Source organism: Erpetoichthys calabaricus, chromosome 6 (assembly GCF_900747795.2).
Source record: "Erpetoichthys calabaricus chromosome 6, fErpCal1.3, whole genome shotgun sequence".
In the NCBI taxonomy this organism is placed as follows: Eukaryota; Metazoa; Chordata; class Cladistia; order Polypteriformes; family Polypteridae; genus Erpetoichthys; species Erpetoichthys calabaricus.
The window spans coordinates 206,603,056-206,623,524 of NC_041399.2; the positions used below are offsets into that span (position 1 = coordinate 206,603,056).

A 20,469-nucleotide genomic window follows, 5' to 3' on the forward strand; every position below is an offset into this window, starting at 1 on the left:
GAAAGTGAAAGTCCTTCCTTCTTGTAAATCACATTTTAACTGGGGCACATTTCCTATTTAAAGGCTGAATTCACAATCAGCATTAGGACACATGCCCTTGTATGTGGAGTATACACATTCTCATGTTTTTTGTGGCTTGTTTTTTAAGAAAGAGTTGCACAAGAAACAGGAAGTCAAGTCCCAGTTTCCAAGGAAAAATAACTACTGTGTCTTAAAATCAGTCTCTACTGGTATTATTTCATACTTTACAAATTGTTCTATCCTACTCAGCTTCCATATAGGATGTTCTGTTCCCCTTTAGTTTATATATTTCACAAAAAAATTAAAGGAAGCCTTTTTAATCCGAGTAGAGCATCAAGTCAATGAAATTTCTGTGCTATTGATCTGGTCAGTTAAGTAGCAGAGGGGCTTGTTAATCAGGTTCAGCTGCTTTGGTGCACTAGAGGGGCAACAATGAGAGGACCCCCAAAACAGGAATGAATGGTTTAATAGGTGGAGGCCACTGACATTTTTCCCTCCTCATATGCTTTTTCACTACTTTTGCATTTGACTGCACTCAGCATCACTACTGGTAGCATGAGGCGATACCTGGACCCAACAGAGGTGGCACAGGTAGTCCAACTTCTCCAGGATGGCACGTCAATATGTGCCATTGTCAGAAAGTTTGCTGTGTGTCCAAGCACAGTCTCAAGGGCATGGAGGAGATTCCAGGAAACAGGCAGTTACTCTAGGAGAGCTGGACAGGGCCCCTAGTAGAAAGTCCTTAACCCATCAGCAGGACCCACCAGTATCTGCTCCTTTGCGTGAGGAGGAACAGGATGAGCGCTGCCAGAGCCTACAGAATGACCTCCAGCATGCAGGCCACTGGTGTGAATGTCTCTGACCAAACAATCAGAAACAGACTTCATAAGGGTGGCCTGAGGGCCCAACGTCCTCTAGTGGGCCCTGTGCTCACTGCCCGGCACCGTGGAGCTCAATTGGCATTTGCCATAGAATTCCAGAATTAGCAGGTCCACCACTGGTGCCCTGTGCTTTTCACAGATGAGAGCAGGTTCGCCCTGAGCACATGTGACAGACGTGAAAGGATCTGGAGAAGCCATGGAGAATGTTATGCTGCCTGTAACATCGTTCAGCATGACCGGTTTGGTGGTGGGTCAGTGATGGTATATCTGGGGAGGCATATCCATGAATGGATGCACAGACCTCTTCAAGCTAGACAATGGCATCTTGACTGCAATTAGGTATCGGGGTGAAATCCTTGGACCCATTGTCAGACCCTGTGCTGGTGCAGTGGGTCTTGGGTTCCTCCTGGTGCATGACAATGCCTGGCCTCATGTGATGAGAGTATGCAGGCGGTTCCTGGAGGATGAAGGAATTGATACCATTGACTGGCCCCCCATGCTCGCCTGGGTGTGACATTATATTTCAGTCCATCTGATGCCACCAGGTTGCACCTCAGACTGTCCAGGAGCTCAGTGATGCCCTGGTCTAGATCTGGGAGGAGATTCCCCAGGACACCATCCGTCGTCTCATTAGGAGCATGCCCCCCCCCCCCCCGACGTTGTCAGTCATGCATACTAGAACGTGGGAGCAGTTTAGTAATTTGTTCTAAGCAATTCATGACTTCATACCTTTAAGCCCCATATTTAACACATTAAAATATTTTGCCTCACTTGCAATACATTCTACTGTATGTCCAGCCCAGTAGGTTGTAGATAAAGTGCTTTGTTTTGGAGACTTTATAGATCTCTCTGAAGCTGGTTTATTAATTAAATATCATGGCTGTTACAGGAACTAAACAGTCTAACTACCATTACAGAGCGAGGAGATACATACTTGGCGACTTTTTCAATGAGCAGAGGAACACTTCACACTCTGAATTTGGTGTCGCAGTCAACCATGACAGTACTTAAATCCAACAGCTGCCATCTCATTTTTTTCCACTTCAGTGGCATTTCAAAATCTGGTTGTTACAAGTCCATAAACACTTTGCTTCCTTCTACCCATGTCTGCACAGCCATATCATTCCATCAAGTTTAATTCACCAGCTATTATCAGCTATGTGCAGCAGAACAAGCGTCTTTTGTGCAGTCAATTTGAATCCCCATAGAACACCATTGTTTCTTTGCTGATAAATGAAGGTGTGGAAATATGAACATATTTCATCAATCCTTTGGTCACGTCATTGGCTCCCTATTCACTTCCGTATTGAATACAAACTCTGTTTGCTCACTCATCAATGTATCCATGGAAATGCTCCACAATAGCTTAAGGAACTTCTTATATTACTATCCACTGCAAGAAACCTTCATCTTGCAAATACCTATTGCCTTCAGCCCCCTGTGACCAAACTTTGTACAATGGGTGACCGAGCCTTTGCAGTTGCTGCTCCACGGCTCTGGAATGCTCTACCAGAGAACCTGAGAACACAGCAGATTGTGGGCTGTTTTAAAAAAACAGCTAAAGACTTTTCTATTTGGGAAAGCATTTTAACAAAATTGCCTCTAATTATTGTTTTATCTTTGTCTTTATCTTGCTGTGTCTTTGTGTTTAATTTTTTTTTATGTTGCACTTTGAGGTTTACTACAAATGTAAAGTGCCTTATAAATAAAATGAATTATTATTATTATAAAACACCACTTGGCCTGACAGTTTTGAACTACCACTAAACGGAGTAATTGCTATACTAATACCATTAAGAGGGGTGAAAAGGTAGAGCGAGTACATAACTTATAACAAAGCTTCATCAATCAAAATAGATACAGACTACTATTGATGGACATCTTAAACCCTTCGTTCTCAGTCTCATATTATACATCATGAATGACCACTATGTAAACTAATGTAAGTATTTAACCAAATGAGTGAAAATGTTGCAATGTACAGTACATAAGTTATCCAACACAGATGTCTGAGACTATAAAAGGGTGTTACAAATGTCATTCTTCTTTGTGCTATCACTAACATACAGATCTCTTAAATTTCTTTAAGATATTGCAACCTGGGGCTAGAGGTTTTTGTTCCACCCTAATTCTATTTTTAATTGGACTCCTGGCCTAATTAAACAAGCTTTTATTTCCCATTTTCTGTTTTGGGGTCAATGAAGAAATTACAAAAGTAAGCGTGCTAATACATTTTAATAAAAATATACAGTATATAAATGTATGTATGTATGTAATTATATATACATATTTATTTATTTATTTTAACTTTTTATTTATGTTCAACCTGTTTTCCATTCTGTCTTTCCATTATTGACTAATTAGTGGATCTGATGATGAAGCAGTTGCAGCCTGCAGCCAGGGTATAAACACCAAGAAGATATTTTAATTCTTTTTCTTCTTATACAGTTCCCTCCAAGCACCACAGCCACAGATAAACAGGTAAGTATCTTGTAAATCAATAACAAACACAATTCTCTTTTTTCCTCCACACCTCCCAGCAAGTTTCTCCTACCTCCACCTGACTCTGGCTCACTGGCTGGGTTCCCAGCAGTCCTTTAAATAGTGTCTGACCTGGAAGTACTTCCATCCTTCTGATCACATGACTTGCTAGCACTTCTGGGTCGGATAGAGAACTTAAGTTTTTTTTCAGCCCAGAAGTACTTCTGTGCTTCCATTCCTGTGACCTTCTAGTATTTCCGGGCTAGGCGAACACTTCACCTCCCTTCCTTGTCTCACAGCATTCCCTGGTGGCACCCACAGTACCCAGCAGGGCTGTATAAGTGAACTCCATGTCCCATGATGCCCTGCTGGAATCCGGGGTACCGGTACAGTCCAGGGAAGCTACCATCTAGCGTCCTGGGGGAGACAGAGGCCCAAAGTTTCTGTCTTCCCCCATCCTTCCACTCTTTGGGCATCCTGGCCGGGTTGAGCTTCTAGCTGTCCATCACAATATATATATATATATATATTGTCACACACGTGCGCATGGGGAACAGCAGAAGGGCCTAATCACTTGTAGTTCTACGCCAGGCCAGGGGGCAGCAGAGTGTACTGACTATCTCTCTCAGTCCCTTGCAGACCTTTCCCGGGAAATCCCGCCTCTTGCCGGCCCCGAGGATGACGTCACTTCCGACCACGAGGACGCCACTCCCAGTTCCTGCTACGCTGATGTCATTTCCTTTTCAGGCCTATAAAACTGCCATCTTGCCTCAATACAGGCAGTTCTGTTTTGGACTCTGAACGATTCACATCGTGTACTTAAAAGAGCGATTGCAGCCAAGCATAATATACGGGTGGCTATATAAATATATAATTATATTTTTTTTACTTTCTATTTATGTTCATCCTGAATTCCATTCTGTCTTTCCATTATTGATTAAATAGTGGATCTGATGATGAATCAGTTGCAGCCTTTCACAGTTTATGTGTTGTTTGCCTTGGAGTCTGTTTGCTTGTTTTTAATTGTCACTATTAGAATATAATGAAGGGAGCACTTTACACAGAATTCTAGTACTAGTTCTTTTGCATTCCTAAAAATACAAATGCATAATTCTTAGTCACTTGGATCACACTGTTGAAATCTGAGAAAACATTATTTATAAGTACTTTTATTTTTACCTTCAAAATCTCATAAACAGTAGAACAAAAACTGAAAATGTTTTAGAAGAAAGTTCCCGAGCTGGGGCACATTCCTGTTTAAACTAAAGCTGAAGTAACAGACTGCATTAGGACAAGTGAACTGGTAAGTACAGCATATATATTATCTTATGTATTTTGTTGCTTGTTTTATAAAAAATATTTAAACTCCAATTTGCGGTCCCTACTTTCTTTATTTCTTTTACTGTCCTAAAATTTTTGATGTCTGCCTTTCACTGATTTAACCCTGCTATTCCATTACTTCTTCATCCCACACTCCCACATCCCCAAGTCTTTTTACTCCTGTTACAAGCTGTTACATTTTCATTTTATTACTTGTTCTATCATCAATGCAGTTGTGGGTTGTGCATCTGCTTGTGTTTTAAGCATTTAATTCACTCCTACAAAATACCAATGCATAACTCATAGTTACAAGGATTTCACTGTTCTGAATCTGAGAAAACTATATTAATACATTTATTTTTACCTTAAATTTCTCCTAAACATTAAAGCAACAACTAGAATTATTTCAATAGTAAACTGCAGTTGCTAAAATAAGTGAAACATGAGGATGAATGTCAAGATGAAAGTGAAAGTTCTCTCTTCTCATAAACATGTTACTGATTCCACTGACATTTAAAGCAGCACCCTCTTTTCTATTTCAAGTGAATAACTAAAGTAAGTGTTATTTTAGATGAATATGTCAGCTGTAATTTCATTGACATTTAAAGCAGCATCTTCTTTTCTATTTCAAGCAAATGACTAAAGTAATAATAATTATTTTATGTGAACTTTTTCAGAATTCCACATATGAACATGGAAAAGTTAATCTACTGTGGGTGTTTTGTGATAATGTTTTGAAGTCTTTTGAAGTTTTTTTCACTTACACTTTGTTGGTACCAAGGTTGTATTCAATTTGATGTGATTTGTTTTGAATTCAACATTTACACAAGGGAATATTTTGGGATCTTCTAGCTTGTACTTTGTCTTGCCTTCAGCTCAGTTTCTTTCAACTTTTCCTGCTAGTCCAGATGATGCTTTTCTAAAATGATTCTTTAATCTACTTTTAATTTGAAGCAGTATTATCTGTTGGTGCATGGCTGGCCTTGCAAGTTTTGCATATTTCATGTGTTTGGTTTACAATTTCGATCCCTTCAGTCTGTATTACTCCAGTCTAAAACCATGTTCTGCAGTGAAAACAAAAAGCATGAAAACATTTTCAAATGAGGCACATCACTTCCTTTTCCATCTTCTGTGATCTGACCCCACTTCCTGTTCACATCATCCCACTGACTGTCTCTTCACAACAGCTTTATTTAAGGGTTACATTTAAAATATACTGTACCCTCATTCTCTGAGAAATGACAAATACTTCTTTTTGCTTTTCTGTCTTGCTCTATGTACAGTATGCAGTTTCCATATCAACCAGGGTTACTACAGTACATAGAAACATCTATGTTTGACATTAAGACACATCAACTTTATACAATTACATACACAATTGTTCTCCATCTCTTATAAGTGTGTGTTTGTGTCCTGGGTCTAGAGGTCACAGTTGCCTGACCTACAATCAGAACTTAACTTTCACTGTTAGTCCTTAAATCTTGCACGTACATTGACAGCCATTCCACTTCTTGTGGGTTTTTCTTTGCACTGAGTTTATGTTTAGTGATTTTAAAGAGGCAGTCTAGATAGATAGATAGATAGATCTGGAGATGATACTGTTTAGTGGATGCAGTGGATTCTCCATAATTGATAGGAGCCTGCTGAGCGCCCATCGCTCGTCTATCAGCATCTTCTTGTATTGGTACATGTTCTGTACTACTGTAGCTTTTCTATTCCTCATCAAAGCAAAATTATGGCAGCTGAAAGTGGCCTTAGATGATGTCTGCTATTTCTGTATTTATGACCAGTCGATGGCACAATACATGTTCTTTTTTCCTGTCTTTTCTGCACCACCATAGCCTCTTTTCAGCTTTGTGGGGTTTCTACATTGACCATTTCTCTTGGTCCAAGTATAGTAAGTGACTTTCTTTGCTGATCATGAACAACTTGTATTTATATAGGACATTTTGTTTTGGTATAAAACATATAGCTCATTGTGCTTTACAACAGATTAAAGAAAAAATATAAGATTTAAAAAGAAAAAAAGTGAAAAACAAATAAAAATAAATAAAACATATACATCCATCCATCCAGTATCCAACCCGCTATATCCTAACTACAGGGTCACGGGGGTCTGCTGGAGCCAATCCCAGCCAAAACAGGGCGCAAGGCAGGAAACAAACACCGGGCAGGGTGCCAGCCCACCGCAGAATAAAATACAATAACTAAAAATAAATAATTACAGAAATACAGAATAAATACAGATAAACAATAAATAATAGAAATGGAAGAGTCATGAAGCATGGATTTGATTAGTATTAACTAAACTCATTTTTAAGTCTCTAACGATTATAAAGGTAATTCCGGTGCTAAGCAAAGATTAGGCAGTTAATTGTTCTTTTATTTTGTATTTTACAGATTTCTCTACGATCAATACAGAAGAGTAATGAACCATCTTTAACTGCTCTTATTGGAGAGCTGGATAGATTTATTGTGCAATCATACAGGAGGTGTTGGTGGTTGTATATGGATGGGATTGATAATAAAATACAGGTTTGGTCAACACTTTGGAAATTGGCATTTAATAAACAAAAGATTTTGGAAAAAAAAAAAGGTGTGCAAATGCACAACAAAGGCTTTGCTGTTGATCTTCTTGAGCGTCCTAAATTTCTCAGGGCTCTGTAAGATGGAAAGTCTCTGGTCCAAATGATTACCTCCTTCCAGCCACTGGTATGAATAAATTCCATACCTGGATCATCTGTCAGAATAGGCTTATACATCCCTTGCTGTTTGTGAGAAGGAAGAAATTGTTAGTGTCAGCACCCCCTCTCATGGTATCATTTACTTCAGTAGAGTCCTTCAAGCATCCTCAAAGCAGAGAAGACAAACTGAATCTAACTTGGATCAAAAAAAAAAAAAGGGAAAGACCAGATGCACAACTCTGTAAGAAGATTAAGACATCAGAATCTGTAGTGTGAGAAACAAACACCTTACAGGTTCTCAATTGGCGTCTCCATTCAATACACCTCAAATACCAGTTTCATCTGCAGCATTGAAAAGATTATTATGGGATGCTGACCTTGATACTCATCTTCCATCCAATATTTCTGTTCTTTTGCCCATTTTAATCTATTTGTTTTATTTGCCAGGTTCAGATATTGCTTTTTCTTTGAAGCTCTAAATAATGTATACTGTTAATAATTAAACATGTGGGGGCACGGTGGCGTGGCGGATGCGCTGCTACCTCACAGTAAGGGGGTTATGTCCTGGGTGTTCCCTGCCTGGAGTTTAAATGTTTTCCTGTTGGGTTTCCTCCACATGCTTCAGTTTCCTTCCAAAGGCTTGCAGGATGGGGGATTTGGTGATGCTAAATTGTAGTGTATGTGTTTCTCATATTCAACCTGCGATGAGCTGGTGCTCCTTCCTGGAATTGTTCCTGCCTCACACAATACTTGCTGGATGGAATAATTAAATGTGTATAACAAAGATTTTTCAGTGTTCCTTAAATGTTTTGAAGAATTAGCATTCTCAGCTTACAGTTGGTTTTACATTTATTATAGATGCTTATAGTGCGACATCTGGACTGTAATTCTGCTTCAAAATTTATAGATGCTTTGAGCTAGTCAAGTGTAATTGTGGAAAGCCATTTACATCAGTTAAAATCAAATTGGAAGATAATTTAGGTCAGCTAACATTACATTATAATATGACCATGAGAGATGCTCTGGACACAGTGGATCCCTTTCAAACAAAAGTGATCAAAGCATATAAAAACTGTCCCTGGATTATTGAAAACACTCGAGCTCTTAAATTAGAGTGTCAAAAACTGGAGCACAGATGGAGAACAACAAAGTTGCATGTCTTTCAAATTATATGGACAGAGAGTGTTAAATATAAAAAACTCTCTTTAAAGCTCGCTCAGATTACTATTCTAAAATAGTAGATAGCAATAATAAAAATCCTCGAGTACTGTTTAGAACAGTGGCTAAATTAACAAATGGGAATTCAGATCTACAGTGCAAAATACCAACAGATATGAGCAGTACAGACTTTATGAACTTCTTTAATGAGAAAATTAAAAATATAAGAGCCCAGATCTCAGCATCATAGTGCAAACCACATACTAGCTTAGCAGACCCTGTCTCACATTGCATTCAGCACTTTAGAAATTATTAATCCTGTAACTGAGTAGGACATCTTGACTTTAATTTCTCAAATGAAACCTACTACTTGTTCCCTAGACCCAGTGCCAACAAAATAATAAAAAGTGCAATGGATGTTCTTGGCTGGTGCCCTTCCTGGGGTTTGTTTCCTGCCTTGCGCCCTGTGTTGGCTGGGATTGGTCTCCAGCAGACCCCCGTGACCCTGTAGTTAGGATATAGTGGGTTGGATAATGGATGGATGGATGGATGGATGGATGGATGGATGGATGGATGGATGGATGGATGGATGGATGGATGTTCTTGCAGCGCCTATTCTTAACATTATTAATAGTTCATTATTGCATGGCACAGTACCTGATGCACTAAAAGTGTCAGTCATTAAACCATTACTTGAAAAGTCACACTTAGACCCAGATATACCAATTAATTATAGACCCATTTCAAATTTATCCTTTCTTTCTTAAAAATAGTAGTCACCAATCGGCTTTAGTCACATCTTATGCATCACAATTTATTTGAGATATTCCAGTCTGGGTTCCACATTGGTCATAGTACAGAAACGGCACTAATGTATGTTGTAAATAACATTCTGATGAATGTTATCCTCTGAAGGAAACTCCACTGTAATTATGTTGCTATACTTAAGCGCAGCATTTGAAACCATTGACCATTCTATTTTATTGCACAGGTTAGAAAATATCAATTTTCTTACAGGCACTGTCCTTGTCTGGTTTAGTTCTTATTTATCAAATCAATTCCAGTATGTACAGAAATGTGCTGACTGTACTCCATCATTATACACAGAATTGAGATACAGTATGGTGTCCCACAAGGCTCAATACTGGGACCTGTACTGTTTTCACTTTACATGCTTACACTGGGATCTATCATTAGAAAATATAATGTTAATTTTCATTCGTACACAGATGACACCCAGTTATACCTTTTTGTTAGACCAAATGAAGTTTCTCCAATGTTGTCTTTAATTAGTTGTGTTAGTGAATTAAAGAAGTGGATGGATGAGAACTACCTATCTTTAAACACTGATAAAACAGAGATGTTAATTATTGGAGGGAATGATGCTGATTGCAACAATATTTTGTCACTCATTTGGAATCACCATTAATTTTACTGAATCAGAAACACAGTCTGGGAGTTATCTTTGATTCTAGCATGTCATTTAAGGCACACATTATAAAGTTGTCTAAATCATGTTTCTTCCATCTTAAAAATGTAGAGAAATTGAGGTGTTTTCTAAATAAAGCAGGATTCTGAGAAATTCATTTATGCATTTATTTCTAGTAGGATTGACTACTGCAATGCGGTGTTCACTGGATGTTCAAACTGTTCTTTATACAGCTTCCAGCTAATCCAGAATGCTGCTTCAAGAATTATTACAAGAGCAAGAAAATATGAACACATCACTCCAGCTTTTAAATCCTTACATAGGATCCCTATTTAGGGCAGATTTTAAAATCCTCCTTTTAACATATAAAGCTTTAAATGGTCAAGGTCTGGCTTACTTTTCTGAACATATCATGACTTACAAACCAGAATGCACATTAAAATCCCAAGATGCTGGTCTGCTTATGATTAGAAGGATTAATAAAATAACAGTGGGAGGTCAAGCTTTTAGTTACAAGGCTCCTAAACTCTGGAATGGTCTGCCTGCTACTATAAGAGATGCCCCTTCGGTCTCAACTTTCAAATCAGGCCTGAAGACTCATGACTTCAGTTTCGCACACCCTGACTAGAGCTGCTGATTAACTGTGCAGACTGCATCTCTGTTGTTAGTCATTAGCACTAAAACATACGTAATATAATAGTTATAATTTGTTGCTCACCCTTGACTATTCTGTTTCCCTTCTCGGTACTCAAATGTGGCACTTGGTGCCACTGCCCACCTGCCAAGTTGTTTTGCCTGCCTAAGGTAAAGTCATCCCTGATGGAGGATCACAGGAATTGTGAGATAGAGGGATCCTTTCATCGGATTGACTGGCCCAGCACTGACTCAGCTGTGGAATGGCCAATGGGTGGAGGCAGCTTGATAGCCAAGGTTTCCAGGACTCTGAGCAAATCCAAAATGTATTGTGTTATATCATCTACTGTTCAATTCTGCTCTGTACTTGTAATATTTCTATTGCACTATTATATTGTATTAAGGATTACTTGTGTTCTGTTCTGTGTATTGTATTGTATTTACCCCCTTTTTTTTTGACACACACTGCATGCCCAACCTACCTGGAAAGGGGTCTCTCTTTAAACTGCCTTTCCCAAGGTTTCTTCCATATATTTTTTTTCTCCCTACAAGTGTTTTTTTTTTGGGGGAGAAATTATCCCTTTTCTTCTTAGAGAGTCAAGGCTGGGGTCCTGACAAAAGGCAGGGCCTGTGAAAGCCAATTGCGGCACTTCTTGTGTGATGTTGGGCTATACAAAAATAAATTGTATTGTATTGCATTGTATTGTATTATTGTGTAGCAATTGGTTGCATGGAGAAAAATGGAAGGACAGGAATAAGGGGTTGATACGTTTGACAGAGATAGTACTGCTGAAATAAAGAAGGCCAATCCAGAAGAACATCAATTAAATTCCAAGGACACCTTTCCACAATATCTCTAAAAAGTGATTGGAAAAGCAGCTGTATGAGCAACTGAGAGAATATTTACGGCAGTTGTGACGAGGCTCCAAGAGGCTAGATGTATGATGGAGTAGCCCACTGGTTTAATTGAAATAATGTGTAATTGCTGATTTCATGAGCTGGTGGTTGGGGACACAGACACAGAATATAATGGATGTTCTTCTACGTGGGCTTTCTTTATTGCAGCCTTGCTGTCTTTATCAAACGTACCAAACCCCAGTTCCTATCTTTTCATTTTCTTTCCTCACATAGTCAATCACCACACAATAAAGGTCTTTGTGATAGTAAAACTAGCTATAAACTTAGAACACTGAGTGTTCAAAAATTTTATTTTCTTATATGTGGCCCTAATACGCTTCTGTATGACACTCATATGGTGAGCTTCAACTTGCCTTTTCACGTTGATTTTCATATCTGACCACTTCTTTTTTATTTCGTGCGCTGTGCGACTTTCTAAACTTGAACTTTTGGGTGCCTCCGCCACACTGTATCATTCCATCAATTTCCTTTTGTTGCTTAAACCACTGCTTAAGCTACCAAATAGTTTGTTTTTCCTTGCCTCCACTTCACTGAAATTCTTCTTTTTTACACATGCTTTTGCCAATGTCTATTAACAAACCACTGAACAGAAGGGGTATTTATATTAATTTGCATATTGTGGGAGGAGTCGGGGTGGAGCTGTAGGCAAGTGCATTTGTGTTAAAATTCATGTTGATTGGGATTTATAAAAGGAAAGTGCATACAATTTTGCTTTCACAGAGTTTCTAGTTTTGTATGTACTGTATACCATGTTTTACTGTGAATTTTACACAAGACATTATAAATGAGGCCAAAGGTGTTTACATTACATATATTTTAAACAAAAATTCCTACAATTAAAGAAAAAGAAACTTTCTTACAACCAGTCTATGGGGGACTGCATTAATATTATTATTATTATTATTATTATTATTATTATTATTAACAATAATAATAATAATAATAATTCATTACATTTGTATAGCGCTAGTCCCTTGAACAATAAGATTGTCCTTCCACTGAACCTGCTTACTTCCATGTATAGGAATAAGGATGTTCATAGTGTAAATTAACAATAGGTGGAAGAGTTAAGACCATCAGCAAAGTTTGCGTTCTATTTTGGCTTAGAGAGATTTGTTTTAGAAAAGATTGTAGCATCACCCATAGACTTTTGAAATCAGGAATCCTAGAAACTCTCAGTGTTTCGTTCTCCTTACAGAAACACTGGATTATGTTGGGAGTTACATTGGCACAGTGGCTTCTTTAAAGACAACAGGGATTTTGGGTGTTAAAGATTTAGTCAGGATCCTTCCTCTTCTTCTACGAACATCAGTTCCTATTTAAAAGCCAAAACAATCTCTTCAATAAAGTCCTCTGGATCATGGCTGGCCAATTCATTTTTTAATTGTCTTGGAAGCCCACTACTAAACAGCATAATCAGAGCTGAGTCTTTTCCCCTTGAGTAATTTTGTGTTGTTTCTGTAGCATTCCAAGACATTTTGTCTGAAATGTTATTGATAATTGAAGCAAATGTAGAAAATCAGCATGAAAATGTTGACAATTATGTTTAGCAGCAGTAGCTAGCTATTTAGGATGAACACATGTAGTCATCTGTATCTAGTACCATTTGTATAAGTGGCATAATGACCTTCACTTCAAAGTCTCCTGTTAGGCAGAACTTCTGCAAAAAACCAATATTTGTTGAATAGCCAATGTGGCAAAAGCACTTGGTTGGCGCCGACCCGACACAGACTGACACAGGAGGCACACGTAAAATAAAACAAAAGATTTTATTTTTCTTCCGCTGAGGGCCACATCTTCCCCGTGTCCCTCAGCCTTAACACAGTCCCAAAAACACCACCAAAGAAAAACGCCCAAAAACCACTATTCTTTTTCCTCTACTTCTCCCAGGCAGCTTTGTCCTCTGCCTCCCGACTCTGGCAGCCTGACTAGTGGCTGCAGGCTCCTTTTACAGCCCTCCTGGAAGTGCTCCAGGTGGTAATTGACCTAATTAGGCTGTACTTCCAGGTGTGGCTGCATTCCAGCCCACACGGGCTCGTTAAGCCATGCAGCTCCTCCGGGTGGTGGCCACGGAGCCCAACAGGTCTGAGCCCTGAAGAACCATGCCTGTGGCGCCGATGTAACCCAGGAGGGCTGCCACCACGCATTCCGGGGGACGTAGTGTGCATCCCATGGCTGCTCCCCCGGTCCTAGTATCAAAGGGGTGTCCCGGCCGGGCATGGGTACTTGCCATCCGCCACACCAAATATCACAGAAGGAATGCTTCAATTGGCTTTAATGAGTTCTGCTCTTTCTGCTCCCAAAAAACCATTGTAGGAAAAAAAATGGAAGAAATTTTGGCAAGGGCAATTCAGAGAGAGACCCCATCCAGGTAAGTTGGGCATGCAATGGGTGTCAAAAAAATGGGGTAAATGCATCACCCTGAACCGAACACAAATCATCCTCTTCACAGAACTGGCTAGCCAATCTATTATTTCACCTCAGAAATACAACACAACAGTACAAACTTATTTTTTTTGCACAGTACTCCTTACAAAGTGTAGGTACAGACCGCAGTGACAGCTCTCAAGGCAAAATGCAAGAATAGATTCTACCAGTCACTAAACACAGAACTAACACACATAAGGAAACAGATTTGTTTACATACATCTAAAAACAAAGTAGAAACTAATGAATATAAATGAAAATCTGCAAATAATCTGAGTTACTGGATAATATTGCATCGTTGGACTGATTAATTAGCATATTGCAGCATGCCAACCAGATACCCAGCTGTCTTTGCTGAAGGAGCCAGTGAATATGGCATTAAGCCAACATGGACTGTATATACAGAGGGGCCTAGGAGCCCGGGGGCCGTGGTATTCAACTTGCATGAACTGAGGCTTTCAAAAGCCCTTAGCAGTGTGATGGATGACCGGCTACATATTCCGGCCCTCACCCCCAGGCCGCCAGGAGGAGCTCTCCCGACAGCATGAACGTGCCCCGAATTCCAGCAGGGCATCATGGACTCTGTAGTTTGTAAACACAGCCCTGCTGGATACCATGGGGGCCAACAGGAGTCGCTGTAGGGAGGCTCATGGACTCGTATGTGCCCTACAACCCAGAGGTGCGTCATAATCCCATGACAGGAAGAAACGACGTGCTTCTGGGTTGAAGATAAGGACTGTTTACCCTGACCCGGAAGGAATAAGGACTTGTGGGTAATGGAACAGAAATACCTCTTGGTCAGGGGGTATAAAAGGACTTTGGGGAAGCCCAGACATTGAGCTGAGCTGGGAGGTAGGGTGGCGAAGTGTCTGGGTGAGGAGGAGAGAGTATTATTGTGAGTGTATTGATTTATATGAGTAGTGTGGAGTGGAGGGTGCTTGGTGCACTGTATTATAAGAAAATAAAAGAGTCTTGGACTTTTACCTGGTGTTTGGAGTGGTACCTGAGGGTTCAAGAGGTGGATCAGAGCCTCAACTGCTACAGCAGTCTCGGGCTTCTGGACACCAGCTTTGTGGAAAATCCTGCCTTAGCCTCGTACCATAGGTTTTATGTTTTAAACATTTGGTTTACTATTTGTGGTCCATATTTTATTATTTCTATCTATATTCATATTCTGCATGTAAAACTCTTAATATTTGGCTCTCTCATTAAAATCACCCTACACTATTCAGTTACTTGTTAATCCCACACACTCACAAACCTTATGTCTTTCTACTCCCACTACATTCTGATATTTTAGTGACCTTTAAACAAATGTTCTCATGTGATCAGGATGTAATTGAATGACCTCCAAGTCAAAGACAAACTGTTAAACGTTCATATTCTAAATTACTCTGCTATCTATTCAGCTGTGGGTTGTATATCTGCAAGTTCTTTTGCATTAGATGCAGTCCTAAAAATACAAATTCAAAATTCTTAGTCACTTGGATCACACTGTTGAAGTCTGAGAAAACAATATTTAATAATACATTTATTTTTACTTTTAAAACCTCATAAAAATAGAGCAATAACTGAAAGTGTTTTAGAAGACACCTCTTGAGATGAAAACTGCAGCCCAATAAAAAAGGCAAATGAAACATGAGCATGGATGGGAAAATGAAAGTAAAAGTCTTTCATTCCCTATTTAAAGGCCAAATTCACAGTCAGCATTAGGACAGATGCTCTGGTAAGTGGAGCATACACATTCTCTTATGTTTTTTGTGGCTTGTTTTTTAAGAAAGTGTTGCATTTGAAACAGGCAGTCAAGTCCAAGTTTCCAACTAAAAATAACTACAGTCTCAATGCTTAATTTACAGCAGGAGTTTATCTTTAGCACAGAAGCCAACAACATACCAACAGTGACTGGGCAATCATCCTGCTTTAGCTCCCTTCTTCAGATTTAAAGAACACAAGGCCTTCTTCCTCAAGCAGGTTCAGCAGCTGAGAGGCACCATCTGGGGCAGACGCAGTCTAGAGGAGAGAGTACAGGAGAGCAAAAGGGTAAGTGAGAGCTCAGCTTGAAATGTCCTAAACCTCCTGCGACAAGCACGTTACATGGTAAGCATGCAGCTGATCCTGAAGAGAGCAAGTCATGAATGTGTTTAACTTTGACTGAAATACTGTCTAAGAGGGAAGTTTTGAAGAGCAGTTCTGATTGTCTTCCATTGGTTTACTGTTTAACAGAGTGTAAGTGCACAGCAGGCAGCAGACACAATATCTGTATATATAAGTAGCAAGCAGCTCTTTTATTCTGTATATTTGAAAAATTTTGGTAGTTATTTCTCTTACAAAATATATTTTTATTTTCAATTGCATATTATTAGCAGGAAGATTACATTGAAGGTGACAGGAGGACTAATTTAAGTTGTCTTCATTTCAGCATTTACTTAATCTCCAACAGAAATTATAACATTTTGGGTTGTGCTAGCTTACAGTTTTTCTTCCCACTTTATTTCCACTCAGTTTCTCGTTATTTTTCTAACTAATGCTGTCTATGTTTGTCTTAACTTAGCTTTTAAGATAATTGTATCTTGAAGTAAAATTGTCAGATGTGTGCATGGTATAATCAGAATATAAGTTTAATGTCACTATGTAGCGGGGCTACATAGTAGTAATAGTGTTGTCAGTGTTAGTACTGAGTGTGTCTTGTTTCCATTGTCCCGTTTGCTGTTTGTGTGTGTCAGTGAATGCCGGGGACGGATAATGGAAGGAGACCGCAACCCCAAACCTGGAAAACACCTGTTAACTATCGATCAATTATATCCATCACAGGACTATTTAAGCAATAAGGAGGGAATAGAAAAGGAGAGAGGAAAGGAGAAAGAAGGAGACCATATTTCACATCCACGAATCAACTTACCTGCTGTTTTTTCACATCGCGCCTTTGCACCAGTTTGTTTTTCATTCCATCCCTCATCTGCAGAGACCCCGGGGTCAGATCATCATCCACAACGCGCCGAGGAATCACAGTGAGGTTCTCCATTTGCCGGGAGATTCAAACAACTCACATATCTCTCATACAGTCATCCGTATTCAGGACAGTTTTTATAACCGAACTCTAATTCACAATCATTCATTCCATATATCATTCATTGTTGTTATTCGTTGTTTGTTATATGTTACAGGGGCAAGGGAGGGTTTGTTATATTTATATATGGTGGTGTCACGTTGTTGCTGTGGTGGAGGGATATATATATATATATATATATATATATATATATATATGGGCGGCACGGTGGCGCAGTGGGTAGCGCTGCTGCCTCGCAGTTGGGAGACCTGGGGACCCGGGTTCGCTTCCCGGGTCCTCCCTGCGTGGAGTTTGCATGTTCTCCCCGTGTCTGCGTGGGTTTCCTCCGGGCGCTCCGGTTTCCTCCAACAGTCCAAAGACATGCAGGTTAGGTGGATTGGAGATTCTAAATTGGCCCTAGTGTGTGCTTGGTGTGTGGGTGTGTTTGTGTGTGTCCTGCGGTGGGTTGGCACCCTGCCCAGGATTGGTTCCCTGCCTTGTGCCCTGTGTTGGCTGGGATTGGCTCCAGTGGACCCCCGTGACCCTGTGTTCGGATTCAGCGGGTTGGAAAATGGATGGATATATATATATATATATATATATATATATATATATATATATAATATTATAAATATTTTCTATTTATTTATTTTGCATTTTTCTTGTTATTTCATTTAATACAATTAATCAGTTTAATTTTACATATCTGCTTTTCTTTTGTGCTTATATTTACACCGTCGATTGTGGGGAAAAGTTTCATTTGTTAGAGGTAATGTTTGTTATTTAGATTCAATCTCAGTAAATTATCGAGGCCACAGGTCTTGGAGGTGTAGCTGCCGGCTGGGTAAGGGGTCGGCTGTTACAACTATGCTCTGTATAAAAAATATTTTATAAATCCACTCACATGTACAGGCCAGATTTAGCACACAGGGGCTCTCAGCATTTCGAACTGCTAGGCCAAGCATAGGACAAGATAGACAGAGACAAATGGGCAACATGCACTATTTCTGTGTGTCAGTATGCCTCTCTTTGCCTTGTTTTTGGAATGGCATGATTTACCTAAGTAAGAGCCTGCACATGGAGAAAACAGTATAAAAGACTGGGACAGCAGCCAAACACCTTGAAGCCGACGGACAGAAGGGGGGGATATCATCATTTGGTCCTGAAAAGCCTTCCAGTGCAGAGATGGAAAATTGCAGACTGTATACATCAAGATCCCACCTTTTGTAATTGTCTTGCCATTTGGCTTCCTCTGCCTGAAATGCCACGTAAATCGTCATTAAAAAAAGCTAAGTTATTTTCTCTTATGTGATTTCTTATTGCCATATCGCTATGGCAGAGGTATCGCCTTTTAATATCATATCTATGTAGTTTCGAGTTACTTAAGACGCCGCAATTGTAAAAGAACTTATTCCAAGCAGGGAAATACATTGTGAGTTGAAACAACAGGTCTATACAAAAAAAGAAAACAAACATGTATATTAAGCATATTTTTCAAGCCTTATTCTTTCATAACCATTCACTTATTAAAAAAAATTCCTCAAATTGCGGTCTCAGAGCACATATCCAGCTGGAGGCGCTGTGCTCTTTCTTAAATGCAGGACATACAGGAGACTTCTACCCATCTCTTTTGTAATCATAGCAAAAATAATCAGATGATTATTATTAGATGGTACAAAAAGAGATATATTTATTTAACATGCTTTAAAATGTAGCTTCTCCCCCAAAATGCAAAGTATAGTCATTTATACATAGATACGCTGAAAGCTAGGGTGTACCAATAAGCCCCAAACATGAACACACAAACACAGTCCTGGGTTCAAATAAATTGAGGATTTTATTAAAAATACCTCATACAACTAAATGAACAAGTTGCTTTCTCTTCATTCTCCTTCTCCCACTCTCTCTATCGCACTGCTCTCCTCCTGTCAAATGTTACCTTCCTTCTTCTCATCTCTGACTCACCTAGAAAAGGCAGTGCGGTCCCTTCTATTAAGGACCCAGGAGTATTTCCGGTGCCAGGACTTCACACAATGGAAGCACTTCCGGATAATAAGGAAGTCCCAAATAGTAGGGAGTATAACTCCCTGCAGCACCATCTTGCAGCACCCGTGGACCCCAGCAGGGCTGTTCTACCAGGCTTTAATTCCCGGCATTCCCTACTGGTGTCCAAACCATCAACATCCAGGACAGCTGCCATTTAGCTGCCTGGAGGAATAAACAGCCCTTAGAGAAAGTTCTTCCATGTCCTTCCCTTTTATCCTGGCCTGGGAAGGTATTGTAAGTACATCCGGTTGGGACGCGTGTCCATCCACCTGGGGGCTTCCCTTCCAGGCAAGGAACCTTCCCTTCTCCTAGTTGGGATGCCTGTCCATCCCGTAAGGTACTTACAATATCCAGTCCAGAGAAGCTCCCTTTACAGCTGTAGCCAGGATGTCAACTTGCACAGCCACTGGTGTCCATGACTCATCCTTTTAGTGACTGGTCCTGTCCGCACTAACATTAAAGCAGGTGGCTCAGTATGAAGCTGCATCCTGCTTGCAGCTCCAGTTGTATCCAGCAGAGTGCACTTGCTCCCTGGGATTGTGTTCTTTCTTGAATGCATACATACAAGAGCCTTCTACCCAGCTCTTTTGTAACCATGGTGGACATAATCAAATGAGAGCAATATGCTACAAAAAGAAATATATGTATTTATCTTTCTTTAAAATGTAGCTTCCACCCCCAAAATACAATGTATAATAATTTATACATACATATCCAGGCTGAAGAGAAGCCAATGGAATGTGTGTTATAAAGCTTCATCAAAACCTCCTTCGACTTGTACTCCACACATCAGGGCGCTATATAACCTGACATGCTGTTAGCCTTTTTAATAGCTTCTGAGAACTGTCTGACAGTTGATAGTGTCGAGTCCACTAAGACTCCTAAATCCTTTGATTTTCAGACCTTTCATTGTGCATTCAAACCTCACATTTTACTTCCTATATGTAATACTTTATATTTAATGACATTAAATTTCATTGTCCACACATCTGCCCAAGGCTGTATGCTGTCCAGGTCCCTCTTTGACAATTCAACGGATTCTTAATTATCTGCCAGTTTACCCAGCTTGGTATCACTTGTAAACTTAACCAGCTTATTATTTATATTCCTATCTAAATCATTTACATATATATTTTAAAAAGCAGTGCCTCAAACACTGACCCCTGAGGGACACCACCCTTAGCATCAACCAATTCTAAAATACTGTATAAGATTCCTCACACAATAACCCTCTGCTTCCTCAATCTGAGACCATTTCTTTTACCTATCTATACACAACACCCTAATATGCCACTTCTTTTAGTTTGATGCAACCAATCTCTTATTGGGCACCTTAACAAATGCTTCCTGAAAGTCCAGATAAATAATGTCATATGCTACAGTTTGATCGTATCCTTTCATTTCACTCTCTTCTGAACCCATGCT

General features: G+C 39.6%; 2 protein-coding genes across 7 annotated transcripts in view; both read left to right on the forward strand.

The window, feature by feature from the left end:
• LOC114653822 (aerolysin-like protein) overlaps nt 1-20,469 on the forward strand; it is a 989,661-nt gene that overhangs the window by 301,839 nt on the left and 667,353 nt on the right. The gene's annotated exons all lie outside the window — the stretch shown is intronic.
• The window catches only part of LOC114653829 (uncharacterized), a 192,674-nt gene that overhangs the window by 135,264 nt on the left and 36,941 nt on the right, over nt 1-20,469 (forward strand). The gene's annotated exons all lie outside the window — the stretch shown is intronic.